This window comes from Mus caroli, chromosome 15 (genome assembly GCF_900094665.2).
Source record: "Mus caroli chromosome 15, CAROLI_EIJ_v1.1, whole genome shotgun sequence".
NCBI classification, from domain to species: Eukaryota; Metazoa; Chordata; class Mammalia; order Rodentia; family Muridae; genus Mus; species Mus caroli.
In genome coordinates, this window is record NC_034584.1 from 41,998,069 (window position 1) to 42,021,838 (window position 23,770).

General features: G+C 36.5%; 1 protein-coding gene and 1 non-coding gene across 7 annotated transcripts in view; one reads left to right on the top strand and one right to left on the bottom strand.

Moving 5' to 3' along the window:
* Csmd3 (CUB and Sushi multiple domains 3) overlaps positions 1-23,770 on the bottom strand; it is a 1,196,994-nt gene that overhangs the window by 211,759 nt on the left and 961,465 nt on the right. The window lies entirely within an intron of this gene.
* Positions 19,235-19,371, top strand: LOC115029472. The gene has a single exon (XR_003835047.1). It is a non-coding gene; the product is annotated as a small nucleolar RNA SNORA17 (small nucleolar RNA).

A 23,770-nucleotide genomic window follows, 5' to 3' on the forward strand; every position in this document is an offset into this window, starting at 1 on the left:
CTGGGAAGAGACACTATGACCATGACCACCCTTATAAAGAAACATATTTAATTGGGACTGGCTTATAGTTTCAGAGATCTAGTCCATTATCATCATGGCAGGAAGCATAGGGGCATATAAACAGGTAAGTGCTTGAAAAGGAACTGAGAGTTCTATTTCTTGATCCAGATAACAGAAGTGAATGCCATAGGCCTAGCTTGAGCACATGAGACTTCAAAGCCTGATCCCACAGTGACACAACAAGGCCATACCTAACTCAACAAGGCTACACTTCCTAATAATATCACTCACTATGGGTCAAGTGTTTAAACATATAAGTCTTTAGGAGTCATTTCTTCTCAAACCATCACAGACCTACTCCCATAATTAGATGGCTGAACCTTAAAACAAAATTTGCCTATAATTTATTATATAGTTTCATTTTTGCATGTATAAGAGCACATGTTGCTTGAATGTATTCAATGTATGATTTATATGTGTGTATGATTTATAAAGATGCCTCAAATGTGTCAGATATGCTGAAACTGGTTGTAGAGGCATTTGTGAGCTTCTAGATGTGAATGCTGGAAACTTTACACAGGTCCTTCTGGAAGAGAACAAATATTCTTAGTCACGGAGCTATCTCCTTAGCTACTGAACTTCATCTTGAGAAACAACTCTCGTGAAAAAGCCAGGCAAATACACAAATAATTGTAACATAACTACTAAAACATAACAAAGAAAATAATAAAGGAGATTATCTACAATGCCTTCTTAATTTAAGAAAATACTAATTTCTAATTCAGAAAGAGAATTGAGACAAAGCCTTGATTATATCTGATTTTACTGAAAAAAATCTCTTTAAAATTTTATTGTTTAACCATTTATAAATACATAAACATATAATTTACATTCTACATCACATGTTTTTGGTTATAATAAAACCTTTCACATCTAAAGATCTATTTTTTGATTTTATAGAATTTGTTGGGTTTCCCTGACTTGGAAAGTTGCTATAGACTTGAAAAGGTTTCATTGTGTTTTCATGGCCATATTTCTTTCCTACATTTTAAAAAATTTTATGTTTAAAATGTTTGTATATGTGCACTCACATGCACTGTTTATAGATGCCAGAAAAAGTGAAATGCCCTGGAACTCTCCAGAGCAGGGAGGTGCTCTTAACTGCAGAGTCATCTGTCCAGCTCCACTACCTGCATTTTTACTCAAGGACTATTCTTCCTCTTTCTTTCTGGCATCTTGAAGACATTACTGGGAAGAAAACTAACATATCAATGAAATCAATGGTGTTAAATACATACAGTGAAGGATATGACACTGGGATGAATGTGAGACATCAGCTCAGGATTGTCAGTGGGGAAGCCTCAGAGTTGGTTGTCTGTCTATCTTCCATGTATACTGTTTCTATTTAAGCCCAGCTAGAGGCTGATTAAGTCACATTGCTCCTACACGCTAATGAAATCCGTTGGATTTGTTTGTGATTTAATAAGTAAAAATTATATGAAGAGATAAATCAACATTGCAATTCTGAAAGGAATAACTGTTAGACAAAACTAACAGTTGAAAGCAGTCGAAGCATCAGTAGGCTTATTTATTTCAGTGTGTTTCAAGTATTTCTCTCAATTTACTATTTCCAAGAAGTAAACACAATATGTTGTATTTCATTAGCATTTAAAGTCTCATAAAAGGTAAAATAATCCTTTAGTTTACACTTACAGGAAGAGTTTATTTGTGAGTTGAATGTTCTTAGGAGTGACTTTGCACACTGCTTTTTGGCATTATGGAGAGTTCTGTATATACCCTTTAGCAGCTAAACAAAAGCATGTCCAGGTCCAAGAACAAAATATCAATAAACCATGGAACTTGTAAAAGCATATGCTTTTGTCTCTGAAGCAAGTTTGAGTTATCTATATAACTGTACAGTTGTGATCCAATGATTTCGATTAAAAAAAAAGTTCTTTCAGAACAAAACACATTTGTTTCTTTGATTTGATTTTAGTGTCTTTTATAAATATAAGTTCAATACATAACTTTCTAAAATTTACAATAATAGTTCTCACCCAATTGAAAAATATTGTAGCATTAGTTGGAGCAAAAGGAACCATGGACTTTCTAACTGTAAATGGGTACACAAATGAAAAAGGGGGTTTCCTAGTTGTCAACTCCTCAAATGATGGTGGTATCTGTTGTTAATTTCATTTATTTGATATCTATTTTATGACCACTTTCACTTACAGAGTTAGTGTCTTTTAAATTGTGCAGATTTCTGGGTTCCTGTATTCTCTCTCCTCTGCACACATATGGCTAATTTCTAAAAAGCAGGAATTTGAACTTCTTCACTAGCAACTCTTAACTGAAACATATCTCCAGCAGACTCATGACATCACCAGGGCCAGCACAGTGAGCATTTATTCTGATAAATGAAAGAAACCTTGCTTGTTTATAAAATTTTTATTCCTTTCACATTGAAAATTATTATACCATTTACAGTTAAAAAAAAAGAATAAAAAAATGAATGCAATTAAAAATTAACTCGTTTAACTCTAGGAGCCTGAGGCCAGTTATTACTATTTTAAAAGGAAGGTATCTGTGGTGAAAATAGATAATCAGGTGGTAGAGACAGAGTTTAAGTTCTGAATTCAAAATCTAACTTCTAACAAAATGCTGGCTTTTTGTAGTCTTCATAGCTGTCAAATCCAAAGCCCCTCTCTGCACAAAGGGCAGTGAAGTTGTCATTGTTCTAAACAAAAGAACTTCGACTATGTAAACAGAAGGATTGTAGTTAGTTAAACAGGCCTAAAGGGTTACTAGAAAAGCAGATCTTTTAAAGTGTTTTCTGTTCACTGGTAACCACCATTAATCCTTCAGGAACCTCCCTTTATCTTCCTCCAAAGGTCAACTACCTCTGGTAAGGACACCTAGTTCCAAGGCACACTGAATGGTCTCAGATGGAATTCCTGATGAATGTCATATAATATCTCCTTGCTTTCCCACCATTTAACACTTCTCTCTGCCTGCCACTACTGCCCCTCAAGAGATCCCCAGTTTGGCAGTTTGATCCCCAGTAGGTTTATATCTCTGCCCACATAGCAGTCTAGTTCTATGTTTCACTGAACAATCTTTTATACGGTGTCATTAAGCTGATATTTTTTTTAACTTCATTATCAAGTCTTCTGCTTAAATAGCTTAGTTTTCCCATGTTTTTTAATGACCTGACCTTCCAAATGCTATTTCACTTCTAACTTTATTATTTCCACTAAAAATAATTCTCTGACTACATTCTTAGAGATCCTTTTGAAATTTGAAGGCAAGGAGTGGAACATTAAAACAGTTATTGAAATTACTTTTAAAGCTAAAATAGGGTAAGAATTTCATTTTAGAAGTCTTTATAAAAATATCTAACTAATAAATTAAAGGGAATCTCAATTGACTATAACCAAAATTAAGTTGATCATAAGTAACATTTGTTTTTTTCTTAGTATACACACACACAGAGATAGACAGACAGACAGACAGACAGACAGACACACACACACACACACACACACACATTCAACTAGTGCTCAATACTACTGATTCAATATAAAAGGGAAGTCGAAATTTAGTTTAAAAGCAGAAGTCCTGATATAGCATTATGAGACAAGGAACCTCCAAAGATTCAACTTTGGATTCAAATTTTGAGTTCATTTTCTGTTGGCCATCTACTGTTGTACACGCAGCCTACTTTTAAGAGTAGTTTATTTCCCAAGTGAGATTCCCTCGGAGAAAGCTAAATTTCCAGTTGCAAATGATTGTCTATAGGAGATAGTTTCAAATAATAGCTATGAGGGCATGTGTGCAGTTTCCTTTTTAGCTCTGGGACTCCATCTTTTACAGACCCAGGTAGTCCTGTTCATGTTGTCTCAATCTTTAAGGCATGTTTATACCATATAGACTTGTTCAAAAACATGAACCATACTTAAACATAGCATAATGCAAATGCATTTAATCCAACTTTCAAAGTCCTCTTAGTCTATAGCAGTCTCAACAATGTTAAAAGTCCAAAGTTCAAGGGCTCTTCTGAGATTCATACAAACCATCACATTCAACTCCCTGGCCCTCATAGACTTGTTAAAAAACATGAGTCTATGGGGGGGGGGGTCATACTTAAACATAGCATAATGTAAATGCATTTAGTCCAACTTTCAAAGTCCTCATAGTCTATAGGAGTCTCAACAATGTTAAAAGTCCAAAGTTCAAGGGCTCTTCTGAGATTCATCCAACTAATTAACTGTAATCTCCAAAGCAAGGCAGGAAACCAGTTGTGCAAACTCCAAACTCTGCATCTCCATGGCTGATGTCAAAGCAGTCTTCAGATCTCCATTCCTTTTTCATCTTTGTTGACTGCAACAAACTGCTTTCTCCTGGGCTAGTTCCACTCCCTGTTAGCAGCTTTCCCCAGCATGTATTCCATGGCCCTGGCATCTTTAACATCTTTGAGTCTCCAAGGCAATTTCAATGTTACAGCTTCTTGTTTCAGTGTCTGGGATCCACACTTGATCTTTTGGGCTCCTCCTAAGGGCTGGCATCACTTCTCCAGCTCTGCCCTGTGTAGCACTCTAAGCTCAGGTTGATCCACTCCACTACAGCTGCTGTTCTTAGTGATCATCCCATGGTACTGACATACACTGGGGTGTTCCACTCCAACTAGGCTTCACCAATAGGCTCTCATAGGCTCTCTTCATGGTGCCAAGCCTCAAATCCTTTGCATGACCCCTTCAGTCCTGGGCCATCAACTACAGCTGAGGCTACACCTTCAATGGCCTTCCATGACCTCTCACAGTGCCAAACCTCAGCTGTTCTTCATGACACCTTCATGCCTTCAAAACAAGTATTACCTGAGTGACTCTTACACATTACCAAATTCAGCTGCAGCACGAGGTACAACCTTGGCTATCTCTGGAAAACAGCTTCTTTGTGCTCACAGAAAACAATTCCCAGAAGATTTCACCTTAGTGATGCTGGTCTCTTCTTAACCACTGCTAATTTCTTAGCTCCAGTTAACCAGATTCAATTGTCCCAGTAGTTCTTTCCATTCTTAACTCTAGATCCAGAGTCACATGGCTGAAGCTGCCGAGTTCTGCTGCTTGCAGGAACTAGAACATTATCCACTGGTACTATTACATTATCACTGGCTTTCCTTCACTGCCTTAACATGGCTATTCTGGATCTTGTTCTGCAGATTGACCTTGAATGCAGAGATCAGCATGCCTGTCTCCTGGGATTAAAGGTGTGTACCACGGTGCCTGGATCTAAATTTAGCTGGATAGGATTTTGCCCCAAGGTCCCACTCCCTTAATCTGTTATCTCCTAGAACACAAGATTTTGTTCCATTTCACTTCCTGGTACTCCTTTAATACCATATAATTTATATTTTTCCTTTCTAAGCTTGCTATGCTTATTCAAACTTCTCTTCATAAGACTTAACCAGAGAACAAAGTCTCTGCTGGGCTTTTTTGAAACTTCCTTTGACAATGCAAATAATCTGAGTCTCTTCACCTTAGTCTCAGACAAACTTTTCAGACAGGGGCAAAAAGTAGCCACATTCTTCACCAAAATACCACAAAAACAGTCTTTATGCCACATTCTGAAATTCTCCTTTGAAATCTCTTGGGCCAGGTCAACACAGTTCAAATTATTCCCAGCAACAAAGTCTTCCATATTCCTACTAGGATGACCCATTAAGCCCCATTTAAAGCATTCCACTGCTTTCCAAATCCAAAGTCCCAAAATCCACATTCTTTCAAATAAAAGCATGGTCTGGCCCATCAAAGCAATACCACAGTCCCTGGAACCAACTTCTTTCTGTCTTAGTTAAGGTTTTACTTCTGTGAACAGGCACCATGACCAAGGCAAGTCTTATAAAAAACAACATTTAATTGGGGATAGCATACAGGTTCAGAGGTTCAGTCCATTATCATCAAGGTGGGAGCATGGCAGCATCCAGGATGTCATGGTGCAGGCAGAGCTGAAAGTTCTAAGTCTTCATCTAAAGGCTGCTAGTGGAAGACTGACTTCCAGGCAACTGGGGTGAGAGTCTTAAGCCCACACCCACAATGACACACCTACTCTAACCAGGTCACACCTATTCCAACAAGGCCACATCTCCAAATGGTGCCACTCCTTGGTCCAAGAATATACAAACCATCACAAAGGCCTTGTTTTCATGCTGTTTTTGATCCTGTCCGAATCTTACACATTTTCTGCCTCTTCCACAGGTTTCTCTAAATCCTGATGGGGACATTCTGTTCGTGGTTACAAGTGTCCCAAGAAAATCCATTAATAACCGGGGTGTTGTCAAATTGGTTTCTCTCCATAAACTGACAACCATGCCCTATTGCAATGAACAAGGTGATGCCCATATAGTGCTTTCACCCCTATGCCCTAGTGTTCCTGTGCAATAGCAAAGGAAAAAAAAATAAAATAATAAATAAAAAAATAAATAAAAATAAATAATAATAATAAATATAAGCAACAACCCATGTACAAACCCCTCAAACTATGATATTCTCCTGCCTGGAAGATATGTTTGTGTGATTGTAGCACAAAGTTTTAAAGCCTAATAAATGAGGTGGAACCCAAACCTGATACAACTCTGGGTGACAAATAATCTGAGATGAGGCAATCCAGGGACCTAGGGTAAAAACAAATACTACTGTTCTACTAAAGGAAATTAGCCATCAAATGACTCCTAGTGACATTCTGCTAGTCAGGCACCATCAGAGAAGCCTCCACCTGCAGCAGATTGCAATAAATACAGAGATCTATCACCAGACAATATGCAAAACATAAGAGACTTTGAAACACTTATATCATATTCCTAATGAGTTCATTAATAGTCTAAATTCTGCCCACAATATTGGCAAAATAAAGAGTATGAGTAACTAAGAGTAGATTCTATTATTGGTTGTTAGCTCTTATAGTCTGTTAAATTTACAAAAACTATGGGAAGATCTTTTCTTCATATCATTCTCACATGCAAAATTATTATAGTCACATTTTCTATTTATGGATTACAAATAAAAATAAAATTCTTCCATTTTAGGGACTTTGGAACATGCAATGTAATACTAATTGTAAAAATTTCATTTTTAAGAACTGGAATGACTATCTTGAGAATAATAGTATAAACATATATGATCTATTGGGGTACTTTCAGAGAAGCAGGGTCAGTCCAGAATCATAGAATAACACAGAAAATTTCCATTGCTGTGGACATACTGTTCTACAATATCAGCACCATGAAGCTTGAATTTACACACATATCTTATACTTAGGGACTGTGAGACCATTTCTTATAAACAGTAAATTCTGTCTAACAATGTAAAATTACACACACACACACACACACACACACACACACACAGAAACAAGAACTATTAAGATTAGCTCAATTTTAAAAGAAAATGATTACCAGTGTTAAGAAAACAGCATCCAGAAAATACTTTCTGCAAACATTCTGTTGGTCACTGTTCTGTGAGGACCCATAAGGACTAGATCCTAAAGCATGCTGGTCTTACCCGTAGACAACCGTTCATAAAAACATTCTCTGAAGCTAAGTGTAAAATTTACATGCTAATGACAGGTATTTTACTTCCTATCTTACATTATTCAAACTACACTTGAACAATCAGACTCAAAGCTATGGACAAATAATTCATTTTAAATTTGTTTAAATCTCTGGTAACAAGCAATTTAAATATTAAATGGTACTAGAAAGAAGTAATCTATATAGTTTTTCTTCCAAAGGGATTTTAGAAAACTCAGAAATGTATGGTTTCTATATTTATTTTTGAGTCATCTGAGAATACAAAACTCAGTAAAGTTTTCCCTAAAACACATGGAGAAGGAGCTTTGGGATAAACACTTAATATTGGTGTAAAAACAAAGCATTCATTCTTCCCTTCTTTTTTCTTTTTCTTTTTTTTTCCTTTTCTTTCTTGGATATTTTCTTTATTTACATTTCAAATGTTATCTCCTTTTCTGGTTTTCCTTCCCAGAAACTTCATATTCCACCCTCCCCTTCTCCTGCTTCTATGAGGGTGTTCACCCACCCACCCACTCCTACCTCCCTGCCCTAGCATTCCCCTCCACCAAGGCATTGAGCCTTCACAGGACCAAGGGCCTCTTTTGCCATTGATGCCTGACAAGGCCATCCTCTGCTATATAAGCTGCTGGAGCCATGGGTCCCTCCATGTGTATTCTGTGGTTGGTGCCTTAGTCCTTGGGAGCTCTGGGTGGTGGTGGGGTCTGGTTTGTCGATATTGTTGTTCTTTCTATGAGGTTGCAAACCACTTTAGCTCCTTCAGTTCTTTCTCTAACTCCTCAATTGGGGACCCTGTGCTCAAATCCAATGGTTGTCTGTGAGCATCCACCACTATATTTGTAAGGGTCTTGCAGAGCCTCTCAGGAGACAGTTATATCAGGATCCAGTCAACAAGTACTTCTTGACATCCACAGTAGTGTCTGGGTTTGCTGACTGCATATGGGATGAATCCCCAAGAGGGGAAGACTCTGAATGGACATTCCCTCAGTCTCTATGCCACACTTTGTCTCCGTATTTCCTCCGGTGAGTATTCATTCTTAATCTATTAGGATACCCTGCTGTCCTATGGTTATCCCATGTTCATTTTTTTTTTTCCTAGAGCTGAGGACTGAACCAGGGCCTTGTGCTTCCTAGGCAAATGCTCTACCACTGAGCTAAATGCCCAACCCCCCATGTTCCTTTCTTAAATGTCCATTAATATAATGCTCTATTGCATCAAGTTTAGTTATTTTTCTAAAGAATCAACAATATAATCATGACAAGACTTACAACATGGTGGCATGTAATGATCAATATTTGAAGGTACCATGAAATCAAATAGAGGGTACAGCATTTAAAAATCCATTTAGGGTCACTTATATATACTATCATATCATCTGCAAAAAGTGATATTTTGACTTCTTCCTTTCAAATTTGTATCCCCTTAATAACCTTTTGTTGTCTAATTGCTCTGGCTAGAACTTCAGGTACAATATTGAATAGGTAGGGAGAAAGTAGGCAGTCTTGTCTAGTCCCTGATTTTAGTGGGATTGCTTTCAGCTTCTTACCATTTACTTTGATGTTGGCTACTGGTTTGCTGTAGATTGCTTTTATCATGGTTAGGTATGGGGCCTTGAATTTCTGATCTTTCCAAGACTTATCATGAATGGTTGTTGGATTTTGTCAAATGCTTTCTCCACATCTAACGAGATGATCATGTGGTTTTTGTCTTTGAGTTTCTTTATATACTGGATTACATTGATGGATTTCCATATATTAAACCATCCCTGCATCCCTGGAATGAAACCTACTTGGTCAGGATGGATGACAGTCTGGCGGTTCCTCAGAAAATTGGACATAGTACTACCGGAGGATCCCGCAATACCTCTCCTGGGCAAATATCCAGAAGATGTTCCAACCAGTAAGAAGTCACATGCTCCACTATGTTCATAGCAGCCTTATTTATAATAACCAGAAGCTTGAAAGAACCCAGATGCCCCTCAACAGAGGAATGAATACAGAAAATGTGGTACATTTACACAATGGAGTACTACTCAGCTATTAGAATGAATTTATGAAATTCCTAGGCAAGTGAATGGACCTGGAGGGCATCATCCTGAGTGAGGTAACCCAATCACAAAAGAACTCACACGATATGTACTCACTGGTAAGTGGATATTAGCCCAGAAACTTAGAATACCCAAGATATAAGATACAATTTGCTAAACACATGAAACTCAAGAAGAAGGAAGACCAAAGTGTGGACACTTTGCCCCTTCTTAGAATTGGGAACAAAACACCCATGGAAGGAGTTACAGAGACACAGTTTGGAGCTGAGACAAAAGGATGGTCCATCTAGAGACTGCCATATTCGGGGATCCATCCCATAATCAGCTTCCAAATGCTGACACCATTGCATACACTAGCAAGATTTTGCTGAAAGGACCCAGATATAGCTGTCTCTTGTGAGACTATGCTGGGTCCTAGCAAACACAGAAGTAGATGCTCACAGTCAGCTATTGGATGGATCACAGGGCCCCCAATGGAAGAGCTAGAGAAAGTAACCAAGGAGCTAAAGGGATCTGCAACCCTATAGGTGGAACAACAATATGAAGTACCCAGTACTCCCCAGAGCTCGTGTCTCTAGCTGCATATGTATCAGAAGATGGCCTAGTTGGCCATCAGTGGAAAGAGAGGCCCATTGGTCGTGCAAACTTTATATGCCTCAGCACAGGGGAACACCAGGGTCAAGAAGTGGGAGTGGGTAGGTGGGGGAGTGGGTGGGGGATCGTGTGGGGGACTTTTCGGATAGCATTGGAAATGTAAGTGAAATAAATACCTAATAAAAAAAAATCCATTGGCCAAACACCATGTAAACAACTATAAACTTGGGTTTCTTTTTCTTTCCTAAAACTTGTACTTTTGACACAAAAATCTTGCTGAATTGCCCTGTCAGGCCTTTAATTTGTAATCCTCCTGTCTCAACCAGCCAAACTTGGCTTTCAATGACCAGAATATGAATCCTTGTTTTCCTACATGGAGACAGGCACCAGGCTTAGATTTAGTTTTGATGGCTCTTGTCACATAGCCTGTGATTTTAGCACTTGTTCTCTGCTATTTCTTGAATTGTAGGAGAAGTGTTTTCTCTTTGAGATTTGTGTCATCAATCTTTCACCCAGGTTGTTAGTAACATTTATTGTAATCATCTTTAAAAAGACAATTGATTTCAAAAGCATAGTAATGTAAAAAAATAATTTTGAGACAAATTATACTGACTGCTTTATTGTATTTTCTTTAACACTATATTTTAGTCTAGACTTGAAAACAAAAAAGAGAACAAAATCCTATAATTATATTCATTCAGCAATGACCCAGTGTCAATATTTTTGAATTTATGGGTTATTTTTTTCTAAAATGACACATGGATCTGATATGATAAACATTATGTCTAAAGTATTTTATGAGCAACTTTGTTACTGACATACAACAAATCAAACCACTGCAGTTTATAGTACATTTTTAACTCCTTCTTGATTTCACAGACTTGGGATTTAGGCTTTACTGTGATGACATAATTGTAAGAAGTATATGGATTTTCGATTCTCGTCCATGTAAATGGGACTACTTACTTTATTGTTTTTCTTTACTGTTTATTTTGTGTGTGTTTGTCTGTATTTGGCATGGGCACATTGATGTAGGTGTCCATGAAGAACAGAGGAATTAGATTCCTTGAAGACAATTCTGAGCTCCCTAATGTGGGTCCTAGGAACTAAACTCAAGTTGTCTGCCATCCCGGTACATCCTCTTACTCACCCACCTCTCCAGATTTTTGTTTTTTACTTTCGGCATAATTGACTTAGCTATTTTGGCATAGCTTTTATGTGATATGTCTTACAAATATAATCCTTACTGGGAAACAGAAGAGCTTATGAATGAAGGTCTTTCTCCTACAAAAAATAATTTCCATTTCTGTTTAAGAAAGTATTGTTCAAACTGGAAGTGCACAGAATGACTTCAGACCCGCCCTTTGTAGCTATTTTTAGGAAGGTTCAAATCAACTAAAGCATAATATGAAGCAGATTGAATTTGAATATGAATGTGTGCTACTAAGTTAGCATCATTTATTACGAAAGCCAGATGTTAGAAGTTCAATGTACTTAAAGCATGTGAAAAATGTTTTGCATGATATGACTTCACCAGATTTTTACCATTTATTGACTTACATTACAGGTATTTGTATTTTTATCAGAAGGTAGAAATCACATGATATATATAACCAACAGATATGTTGCAAGGTGACATCAAGATGCCTCAGTGAAAAGTCAGAGAAAGGAGCCAGAAAGATTATAAATTTAAAACAAATTTAAAATGACAAGAAATTTGAAGAATCAAATATTTACCAATAATATAACAGAATCCTCTCCAACACAGCACTGTAGACAAACAGAATCAGGACACTGAGCTGAATTTCAGGATGCATCATTTTCTCTTTTCTGTTCTTTCAGGTACCAACTTCCAATTTCCAATTGATGCTTCGAGTGACAGATGATTCACAGCATAGTAAGGAAGCCAACTTCTTCACAAAAACAATCTTTAGACCCTCTTTTTATATCATACGGCAGATCTGCCTTTTTAAATTTCCACCAATGTGCAACATTTTCTATGAAGCTTGTTCTTGACACGATACTTTGCTGGAGGAATTATCTTTTAATTATTTCCTATATGGTTTACCTTCCGGAAATTTCACTACCTTTGCTAACTTTCTTTGGGGAAGCTCAGTTTTGAGTGATTGTCCTAAAATTTCTGTCTTAAACACATTTTGGTTTGCTCTTACCATTTTCTTTTGTACCTGTTCTCATTATACTACTATGGGATAGTGTGCACCTCTTTGAGGCTATTTGAGAAAGTTTCATCTTCCCACCTTCTCTTAGTTTTGACAGGTCATCTTTCAAATGTGCTGAATACTTTTTCTCATTTATATACGTATGATAGAATTTATCTCTTAACATAGATGAAAAATCTCTTCAAAATGTTCAATTTATTTTCTGTTAAAAAATAAGTTAATTTTTTTATGTCATAGTCGATTTATAAGTCTGTATCCAAAATTTACTTTTAACTTAAGATTTAATCATTCAGTCTAACTCACTAAATTATGAGAATACTGACCAGTGTTAACAATACTTCTATCTATTATTACTATTGGAGAGAAAAACCAATGTTTCCTGTCTTTTCTTGGAAAATCAGCTGTCGATGTTATATGGCTTTGTAAATTTTAAAAGAATCATTCATTTACTTTGAATTAATCATTTGAAAGCAATATATTGCTTTCCAATATTTACATATGTTTGATAAATTGCTACTACAGTGTTACAGTTACATGAAATTCTGAATTATTTCTGTATTTTAAAAAACTCTATTAAGAAACAAAAAAACAAATCTGTTACAGGTACTAGGAATTCCAGCATTCAGAGAGTTATAAAATAATGATATTTCCACATGTTTATATTATATAGAATTTGTTATATTATATAGAATTTGCTTCTAATATCATGAGAAATGTTTCCTTTTTTTTTTTTTTACTATGGTTTAAGAGCTTTATTATAGAAATGCAGGGGAATGTTTTCAAGTTGTGGGAGATATGACTGAAATGTGTGAAATAATCCTATTTTATTTATAATGCTAATTTTATTATATATAAATAAAAATAATTATAATTAATTGTAGAAATAGAAAATAATTAAGTAAAATCTGGTGGTGCCTCCTCAATGTCCTGTGTTTCTGAATGAAAGACACATACACTGCCTTTATATTTTCATATGGCTTAATTAGCTCAATGGCTGGGACATTTCCTTACCTCCATCCAGTTAATCACTTCCCACCAATAATCCCAAGTTTTACTTACTAAATCCTATATTATGTCTTGACTGTGCTGGGCCTCACTCTCCTGGCTCCTCCCATGCCAGCTATGCCTCCCTGTCCTCTACTCTCCTCAGGCATGACAGCTCTCCTCTCCTTTTTCCTCTCCTGGCATAGTGGATCCTTCTCCTCCATTCCTCTTTCTCCCTAATCTAGGAATCCTAAAGTCTCTCCTCTGTATGCCCTGCCCAGCCATTGGCTGCTGGCATTTTTATTTACCAATTAGAACTGGAGGCAGAGTCCCTCAGTGTCTTACAAGAAGACACTCCTGCAAATAGTTTTTTGGGAAACATCAATAGTATGAGAATATGAGCAGCTACAGTTAATGTGTATGAAGCATTTAAATATTCTTGGTCTTATGTAGTTGCGTTTAAGGCCAATCATCCAAATAACTATATAAGATTATTATCTTAATCTTACAGATACATTATCCTAGGCTGGGAAAAGATAAAAAATGGCTTAAGTAAAAGAACTAACAAGTTTAGGTAGTGATAAACAACACCTGTAAAATATTGTAAGAACAAAACAAAACAGAAACATTGTCATATATCTCTATAATTCTATTGGTTATACTATGATAATTTAAAGTATTAACCTAAAATTGCTATAATATAATTCAGAGTCACAAAAACTGGTTTCTCAGACTAATCAAAGTGGCATAAGAAAATGCAATGCTGAGGTTGACGTATAAGAAATAAGAGATTAATCATTTTAGGTCAAGATTGTAAGAATAAAATGCATAGCACAAAAATGTGTTTCAGGCTGTCAACTTTTAAAAATGTAAAACTATCAGTGAATTGTTTTAGATAAAGATTCTGTAGTAAAGAGTGATTTTCAGAAGTTTGATTAACTTTTTTTTCTATCAGAAAGTCTGTGTAGTAGTTTGACAGGATCAATATTCTTCTGTGTTCATAGCAGCCTTATTTATAAGAACCACAAGCTGGAAAGAACCCAGATGTCTTTCAACAAAGCAATGGTTACAAAAAAATATGGTACGTTTACACAATGGAGTACTACTCAGCTATTAAAAAGAATGACTTCATATAATTCTTAGGCAAATGGATGGAACTAGAAAATATCCTGAGTGAAGTAACCCAGTCACAAAAGAACACACAGGATATGCACTCACTGATAAGTGGATATTAACCCAAAAGCTGGGAATACCCAAGATACAATTCACAGACCACATGAAGCTCAAGAAGAAGAAGACCAAAGTGTGGATACTTCAGTCCTTCTTAGAAGGGGAAGCAATCATGGGAGGAAATACAGAGACAAAGTGTGGAGCAGAGATTGAAGGAAAGGCCATCCAGAGACTGCTCCACCTAGGGATCTATCCTATATGCAGACACCAAACCCATACTGATGCCAAGAAGGGTTTGCTGAGAGGAGCCTTATATAGCTGTCTCCTAAGAGGCTCTGCCAGAGCCTGAGAAGTACAGAAGTGGATTCTCACAGCCAACCATTGGACTGAGCATGGGGTCCCCATGGCAGAGTTAGCAAAAGAACTGAAGGAGCTGAAGAGTTTGGCAACCCCATAGGAAGAATAACAATATCAACCAACCAGACCCCCGAGAGCACCCAGGGACTAAACCACTAACCAAAGAATACACATGGAGCGACCTATGACTCCAGCCATATGTGTAGCCTTGTTGGACATCAATGGGAGGAGAGGCCATTGGTCCTATGAAGGCTTGATGTCCCAGTTTAGGGGAATGCCAGGACAGGAAGGAGGGAGTGGGTGGTGGGTGAGGGAGTACCCTCATAGAGGCATGGGGAGGCAGATGGAATAGGGGGTTTCTGGAAGGGGAAACCAGAAAGGGATAGCATTTGAAATGTAAATAAATAAAATATCCAATAAGTTTAAAAATAAAAGAAATATTGGAGAAAATGAAAAAATAAAATTTAAAAAAAAAAAGCAGGTTGAGAAAGCCATGCGCAGCAAGACAATATGCATTGCTTTTTTCATCAGCTTTTGTCTCCAGGTTCTTGCTCTTTTTGAGTTCCTGGCCTAACTTTCTTCAATATGAAACAGCAATATGGAAATACAAGGCAAATAAACACTTTCCTTCGCACCTTTTTTTTTTCAGTCATGGTGTTATGTTGAAAGAGAAACACTTAGATACTACCTGGTTTTTATTACTGGACACCATGCCATGGGAAGAACAAACTCACACAACTTGTTCTCTGACCTCTGCAACAGACTTACCCAATCAAACAACAATAAGTAAATGTAATGAAAAATGTGAGTAGAAATAGAATATTTTTCTACCTTTACTACTTTATACATACTAATATAAACAACTAGAGATAAAACAAAAGATACACATTAGAGAGTTAAAGATATTTTCAAAGATACTTTGTTTTTTCTAGAAATGGTATAAACTATTTAAAATAAGACTTCATCTGTGTGATTAAAACAATTATAATAACATTACTCTTAAAATTTTCAAAATCATTAAATACAAAGTTAATTTTATTTTCTATGTCAATGCATTCTTTACATTATTTAATTATGTGGTCTTTAAATATTATTAAATTAATGATTATTTGTGAATATGAATAATCGTTTCTAAAATACATTTTAATTTGGGTTTTAAAAGCATTTAATTTCAATTAGTATAAAGAAATTTATTATCATCCTTATTTTTAACAAAGCTTGGGAACGTTTATTTTCCTGGTGAGATACTAATTTTCCCCACAGAATTTGTTCAGTTGGTCACATTTCTGCCACAGAACCAGTGGCTGAGATTGTACCCCAGCTAGGACTTATGATCTGTATATTATCAATCTGCCGGAACACACTGCGAGGTTCCTGGGTACACTGAAAGTGAGCATTTTTACCTCCTCCACTAAACTTCTCTATCTTAGCAAACTCCATAGTCCACCTGTGTGCAAAACAATGAAAATAAATCCATGCAGGGACTTTCAAGAAATATATTTTACTTTTCAATAAGTCTCTCAAGCTTTTAAATTACTGTTACTAAAGCATATTTAAAATATATACATCATATCATCACATGGATTCTCAAAACAATAAGGATCCTTGGAAAGAGCAAGTGAGTTATATGAAAAATTATATATATGATAGATTTTCTGAAATGTGTACAAAATAAAAGCACCATGAAATATACTGAACAGGTTCATTTCTGTATTTAGGTATATATGTGAAACAACAAATAAAGAAAGGGAAGCAATTAATTTGAGAGAGAGGGAGAAGAAAAGGGTTACATAGGAGGTGTTGGAAGAAGAAAAGGAAGGGGAAAATAATATTTATTTTTATTTATTTATCCCTCTTTCTGGATGCCTAGTGCAGATTGATCAGCCCTGAACATAAACATACACATGCACATACACACACACACACACACACGTAATATAGTTGCATATATATGTATATCCAATAATATATTTTATATATGTATGCAGTAAAAATATACTCAGTAGGTTATATCTTTATATTTGTCCATACACATATGTATCGAATAATAATAAAAAAAGAAGATGACAACTTGAGAGTAGGAAGGCATTGAAAGAGCTTAGAGAATCTAGAACAAGAAAAGGGAGGTGGCAAAATCAAGGGTTTTGTTTCAGTTAAAGCATATTAAAAAATAAGTGTTGATAAGAAATAAAACTTGGTTATCTATACTAGTATTTTTTGTGATTAAACCTTCTTTGAACTTTTAATAGGAGTATAACTATTTTACCTAATAGACATATCTTTACTTTATCAAAAATGTGAACTATTAAAGGAGGGGTGCAGATTCTGTTGAGTGTTAAAGATGATTCCTTGAGCAGCTTTAACTCTTATAAAGACCACTTCAGATAAATAAGTACATACACATATGTGCATATCATATTATAACTTTATGGACCATCTATTACTTGTTTAAACATGCAGTTGTGTTTAATTTTAGGGTAGATGGCTTAAATAGTGATCTACATACTCAGATCACTCTATACTCCTAGAATTGTCAGGCCTGATCATGTCATCATGAAATTTAACAGATAAAGGTGTTTTAATTATAATAGCCAGAAGCTGGAAAGAACCCATATGTCCCTCAACAGAGGAATGGATACAGAAAATGTGGTACATTTATACAATGGAGTATTACTCAGCTATTAAAAGAATGAATTTATGAAATTCCTAGGCAAATGGATGGACCTGGAGGGCATCATCGTGAGTGAGGTAACCCAATCACAAAAGAATTCACGTTATGTACTCACTGATAAGTGGATATTGGCCCAGAAACTTAGAATACCCAAGATACAATATGCAATTTGCAAAACACATGAAACTCAAGAAGAAGGAAGACCAAAGTCTTTGCCCCTTCTTAGAATTGAGAACAAAACACCCATGGAAGGAGTTACAGAGACAAAGTTTGGAGCTGAGATGAAAGGATGGACCATCTAGAGACTGCCACNNCNNGGGATCCATCCCATAATCAGCCTCCAAACGCTGACACCATTGCATACACNAGCAAGATTTTGCTGAAAGGANCCTGATATAGCTGTCTCTTGTGAGACTATGCCGGGGCCTAGCAAACACAGAAGTGGATGCTCACAGTCAGCTATTGGATGGATCACAGGGGCCCCAATGGAGGAGCTAGAGAAAGTACCCAAGGAGCTAAAGGTGTCTGCAACCCTATAGGTGGAACAACAATATGAACTAACCAGTACCCCCGGAACTCATGTCTTTTGCTGCATATGAATCAGAAGATGGCCTAGTCGGCCATCATTGGGAAGAGTGGCTCCTTGGTCTTGCAAACTTTATATACCTTAGTACAGGGGAACACCAGGGCCAGGAAGTAGGAGTGGGTGGGTAGGGGGGTGGGGGGAAGGTCTGGGGGACTTATGGGATAGCTTTTGAAATGTAAATGAAGAAAATACCTAATTAAAAAATAAATAATAAAAAAAGGTGTTTGAATTAAAACCAAACATGTAAAGTTACTTACCGTGGTACCAGAATAAACAAATAATATTTACTGCTTATTCCATTGTAGGTCAATGAAAGGATATTAGAATTTATACTTTCAATTTACTTTTAGTCATTATTATTTGCTTGCTTTTATGAGTATAGTAACTGAAATTTATTTTAAAAATCTTTTGCTTTAAATATCTTGAAGACATTTTCGTCTTATCCTCTGAATAATGAATTAAGAAACAGTGAAGAGAAACAATTATATGTAATTAAAAATAATGGCTAAGGGATGTGAGGTTATTCCAAATATCATTAAAATTATTCTACATTTTTTTATATCCTATGAACTGTGCTAAATGCTCTAATATCTCTTTACAGAGATTCTCATTTCTTGGTTAAAAACCAAGAACACAGTATAATTGTTTACTCAGTTTAAAGAAAATTAACATATTACTTTGTCAAATTCATGGAGTAAATAGCACAGAAAAAGAATCCACATCTAGTTTTCATTCATCTGGGGATATGGAGCAAGACAAAGAGGTCACAACAGACTCAACTGAAATAAAGATTCTAGTGAAAGATTTTCCCAGGATTCCCTTCAGTGCCTACATTCTAGAGACAATAAAATAGAGACCCAGAACCTGTTAGCTGACTTTAAAATTAAGACTTGGCCTTTCCATTTTGGGGAAACAAAAACCCATTTAAACCTAATGAAGTATAAGTTATTAAGAAATAATTTGCACAAAATTACATAGTATTTTGGCTCAGTGGGAAAATTTATGTTTTTAATTCTTCAAATATGAAAAGGGCAAATTAAAGATACTTAAAAAATTGAAGACCCTGTCCCTAGATGCATTGCTGATGTGGCTGCTGTGCCATGTAGCATGTGTGTCAGTAGGTGATAGAGAGGAACGACGCTATGTCTATGCTCAGTGTTCTTACCTGTGAACATCTGAATGATTAATAGCCTAATACTTCCTGAAAAAGCAAGCATGAAATGACTACCAGTCATTTCCTCACAGGCTTAATGGGGCAGACAATGCCTGAGATGGCCCTCCCTCGAGTCATAATGCACACGCAGGGCATAGCACTCCTGACTTTAAACCTGAGACAACTCCAAAGCCTCAGAGACCCTGTGTGCAACTAAAAGGAGCAAGTAAGTGATGGGGAAATGGAAGAGAAAGAATCAGAACTATGTGGTCACAATGAAGAAAGGCAGAACTGGAGACTTGAGGGTAGTTAGAATAGTCTGGTGCAAGTAGCTGATGGTGGTACTTGGGATCATGGTGGGGTCCTAGCCTGTACTGTTACTGGGGCCATGTCTGGGTCCATTGCCCTGCAGCTGACCTATTATACCAAAGGCCAGGCAGACATGGCTGGTCTAGGCTGTCACCCAGGGGCATATTTTTGTGTAAGGGCTGTGCAGAACTGGCCGCACAGATCCCTCTCCTGGGTATCATGGAAGATCTGTCCCTGCGCGGCAGAAGAGTAGGTGAGCTGAAACTGCCGCTAGCCAACAATAGTACTCAGAGAGAGTCTGCACACACTGCCACATTGAGGGAATTATAAGTAAGCCCTAGGTCCAGAGAGTGTGAGCATGGGACAGCTGGCTTTGCCCCTCTTCTCCCAAAGGAGAAGATACCTTCCTACCCCCGTGCCCCTTTCCATCTGTGGCAGTTGGAAGACCTGGTCCTGAGGTCATGAAAGAAGGAGAGCTGTCCCTGCCCCTCACCAGATGCAGTACTCAGGAGAGCTAGCCCTGCACCTCACCTGGGCAGCACAGTAGAGCTGACCCTGGTGGTGGGTACACAGAACAGCCAGCTCTGAGTGCATAACCATGAGAAAGCTGGCCTGACCACTTGTCTGCTGTGTGGTGACATGACTAAGAAAGATTTTCCCCTTTTACCACTCGCCACCTACATCAGACCTACATAGTTGGTCTTGAGTTCATTAGAGTAGGAGAGTTGGCTTTGAAGGACCTATACCTCTTCTGGGCAGGAGAGTAGAGCCAGCTCTGGTTGTGGAGATTGCTGATAACCTGCTCCAAGAGCCTGAGAATGGGAAAGCTCACCAGCTCAGATACCTCAGGGGCTCAAATCTAGGTCTTTGAAGTGGCCCACATTGATGTACTGCGGGAGTATATGAAGGGGCCAGTCCTGTAGATCTGAAACTACAGGATCACCATCACACAGGGCAATAAAAGGATATCTGACAGAAATTCCTTAGTGTTCCAGTACTGATAGAGTGGCAGATGCTATATGCCTTGTACCAGATCAATCATTACAATGAACATTTGCAAGCAAAGAAGTCTAGACAAATCTGTTGCATGGGAGGTTGCAAGGGGAAGGGATGGGTACAAGGAGGGACAGGGGAAGATGAGTGGGACTGGGTTACATGATGTGATATTCATAAAGAACCAATAATACTATGTTTTAAATACTGAAGGGAATTCTCAGAGAATAAAAAACAATGAAAGAATAGTTTTATATTTTTTATTATATTTAACTGTTGATAGAAGGTATATTTCATAACAAATTGAGTGCAAAAATAAATTGTGATCAGCAGCCAGTTTGATTCATAAAATTCTGACCCCAGCTTTATCAGGAAGCACATCCATATTGTATTCCTAAACATCAGAAATATAAACAAAACACTGAAGCAGAAATATATGTGAAGGAGAATTAAGGTATAAAGGTTATATTAAATCAATGATAGAAAGCTGCAAGGTGAATAATCCAATGTTTGCTTTGTAAATAGACTTACTATTATTACCAACGTCATTGTCAAGTAGGAAATCCACAGAAAACTTACTGCAGACTCCAGAAAAAAAAAGTGAAAAAACAACAAAACAAAATATGGTGAATGTTAGATTGTAGCCAATTGGAATACAAACCAATCACCAGATGAAGAGATCAATGGTTTGTGGCTTGCATTTCATTAAACAAGGAAAGCTAGCCACTAACATGCCTGTAGCTGCTTCTCAAGTGTAGTAAGCACTGACTAAAATTGTTCTTTGGAATTCTATTAACAAGAGAACATGTGTATGCTTCCTGGGAAGGAAAGAAGTCTATTTGAAGCAAACAAATGCAACCAAATACTTATTCTGTGTAAAAAAATACTTAAAGAATATCCATAAAATATAGCTCTTAATGTTAATTAACCAGAAAAGGAGGTATCAAGAAGACTAGGCCAATCTGAGATGGATCTCCATGGTGTAGGTTACAAACATCCATAGGAAGGCAAATTTCTGTTCCAAGTTTACAAAATTCTCAGTGGCATGTCAGCATAAAGATAATCAATACTATTTTGTGGATGAGATGATGTGAAAAGGACTAGTGCATTTGACTGATGTCACAGGCAGGTAAAGTTCATAGCAGACCATATGTTGTTCATGTAATTACAAATATCCTTTTCATGACTAGTGATACTCTTCGGGTTTAAAACAGCATTCCTAGATACCATCCCTCATTTAACTATGAACATTATCTTCTAAATGTAATACAAAACCAAGGAAAAGAACCAACAAGGCAAAGGAAACTCAGTAATAATTTATTGTTCAACTATAAATTAAAAATGAATTTCTTAAGAAATTATGCTTATATAAAAATCATGTACAAATCTATGTCAAATATTTATGTGGCACAATATATTTTCTGGTATACAAAATATATTCTCATCCCACAAAGCTTGGCTCTTTGCATTCAAATTAATATCATATTACAGAAGAGAATATCATTTAGGTAAAGATCTACTTTTTTGGAATTCATAGATAACATGAAAATCAAAACCAAATAAAACTGAAAATATGTTTGGCTAGTCCACACAACTTTCTGGCTTATTGTTCCTATACTGGGATGGAGAAGAGGAAGGAATTTCAAGGACTGTAGAAAAAAATTGTCAATCTTATCTCACAAGTGATAAATACAAGGAAACATGATGTTGTGAATTGTGGAGGTATCTGTGGCATTTTTATTTCTGATACTACAGGTGATATGAATGGGGGTTTTGCATTTGGCAGGCAAGCACTTTACAATGGAAACACATCTGTATCTCTGGCAAATTTTAGTTTGGGGGAGAAGTGTGAGTAAGTATGAATTGGTGATTCAGTCTCACAGGTAGCAAAGAGTTGGCCAAGCAGGAACTTTAACATAAAGGTAACAATGGTGGAGCTACAGTCTGAACAGAAACTCAGATCTGAAAGATATGATCCTGTAGAAAAATCACAGGTCAGAATGGTGTAAATCTACCCCCTTACATTTCCTCTTCACCTATACCTTGCTTTGAGGCTTTTTATCTTCCTTTACCCTTTCTGACACATTCTACACTTTGGAAATTTAAGTAAAACTCTGGAAAAGATGAGAACTTTCATGTCTTGAGCATTTGAATTTCTGACATGAAATTATTTCATTCTATACATTCAAGAACTTCTCAAGATATTTTTCCATAGAAGTCCTTGAAAATTTTTTCATCAAGAAATGCATACTACTGAATATACTATAGAATTTTAATAACATGAGAACTTTATAAGGTTTTCAGTTTAGAATATAAATTCTCAATAAATTATACAGGTTCTAAACTCAACCATTTTAAAATAATCTGTGATTTATTTGTTACTTATTGTGTGTTGTGCATGTCCCTATGTGTTGTTGTACATGCTAACTGTATGTGAAGGGGGTCAAAAGAGAACCTGTGGGAATCGAACTTCTTTTCTTTTACAATTTGTGTTTGGAGGATCACAGTTTCTTAGCCTTGGTAGCAGGCTGCTTTAACTACTGAGCTGTCTTGATGGCCTAAATGTCACTTTCTGTTATTTAATTCAGAAATAAATAATGGTATTTTGAAGAGTAACAACATCTTTATAACTTTAAAATCCTATGACTTTTTTTTTTTATAGAAGAGAGAAAACAGCCAATATATTTTACAGTGTTTCATGTATCTATATATAATAGATAGGTCATAGCATGTTAAATGCTGTCAAAATTTAGGGAACATAAGCTAGAAATAATTTAAAATTCTTGAAGCTAAGCTTTTTTCCACACTCTTTGTAGATTTTCTACTGTTCTTACATTTCGGAAAGGCTGTTTTAATGAGTTTCAAAGAATTTTCTCAATATAGGCAACAGTATTCCAGCTATGGCAGTTTAATGCAAATTTCATACAAATACCTCAAGTTTCATTTCAAGATCCCCTTCAGTTTAAGTAACTCTGATCTATAACTTGATAATTAATTGCATTTACTTGCACTTGAGTAGATATATAGGTATGGATAAGGATATAAATACTAACATGAAGGGTTGTAGGCAAAGTGTCAGTATTGACAACCTTGCTGATTATATTTTCTCAGTAAATTGAACAATTGCCAATGTAACTTATCCA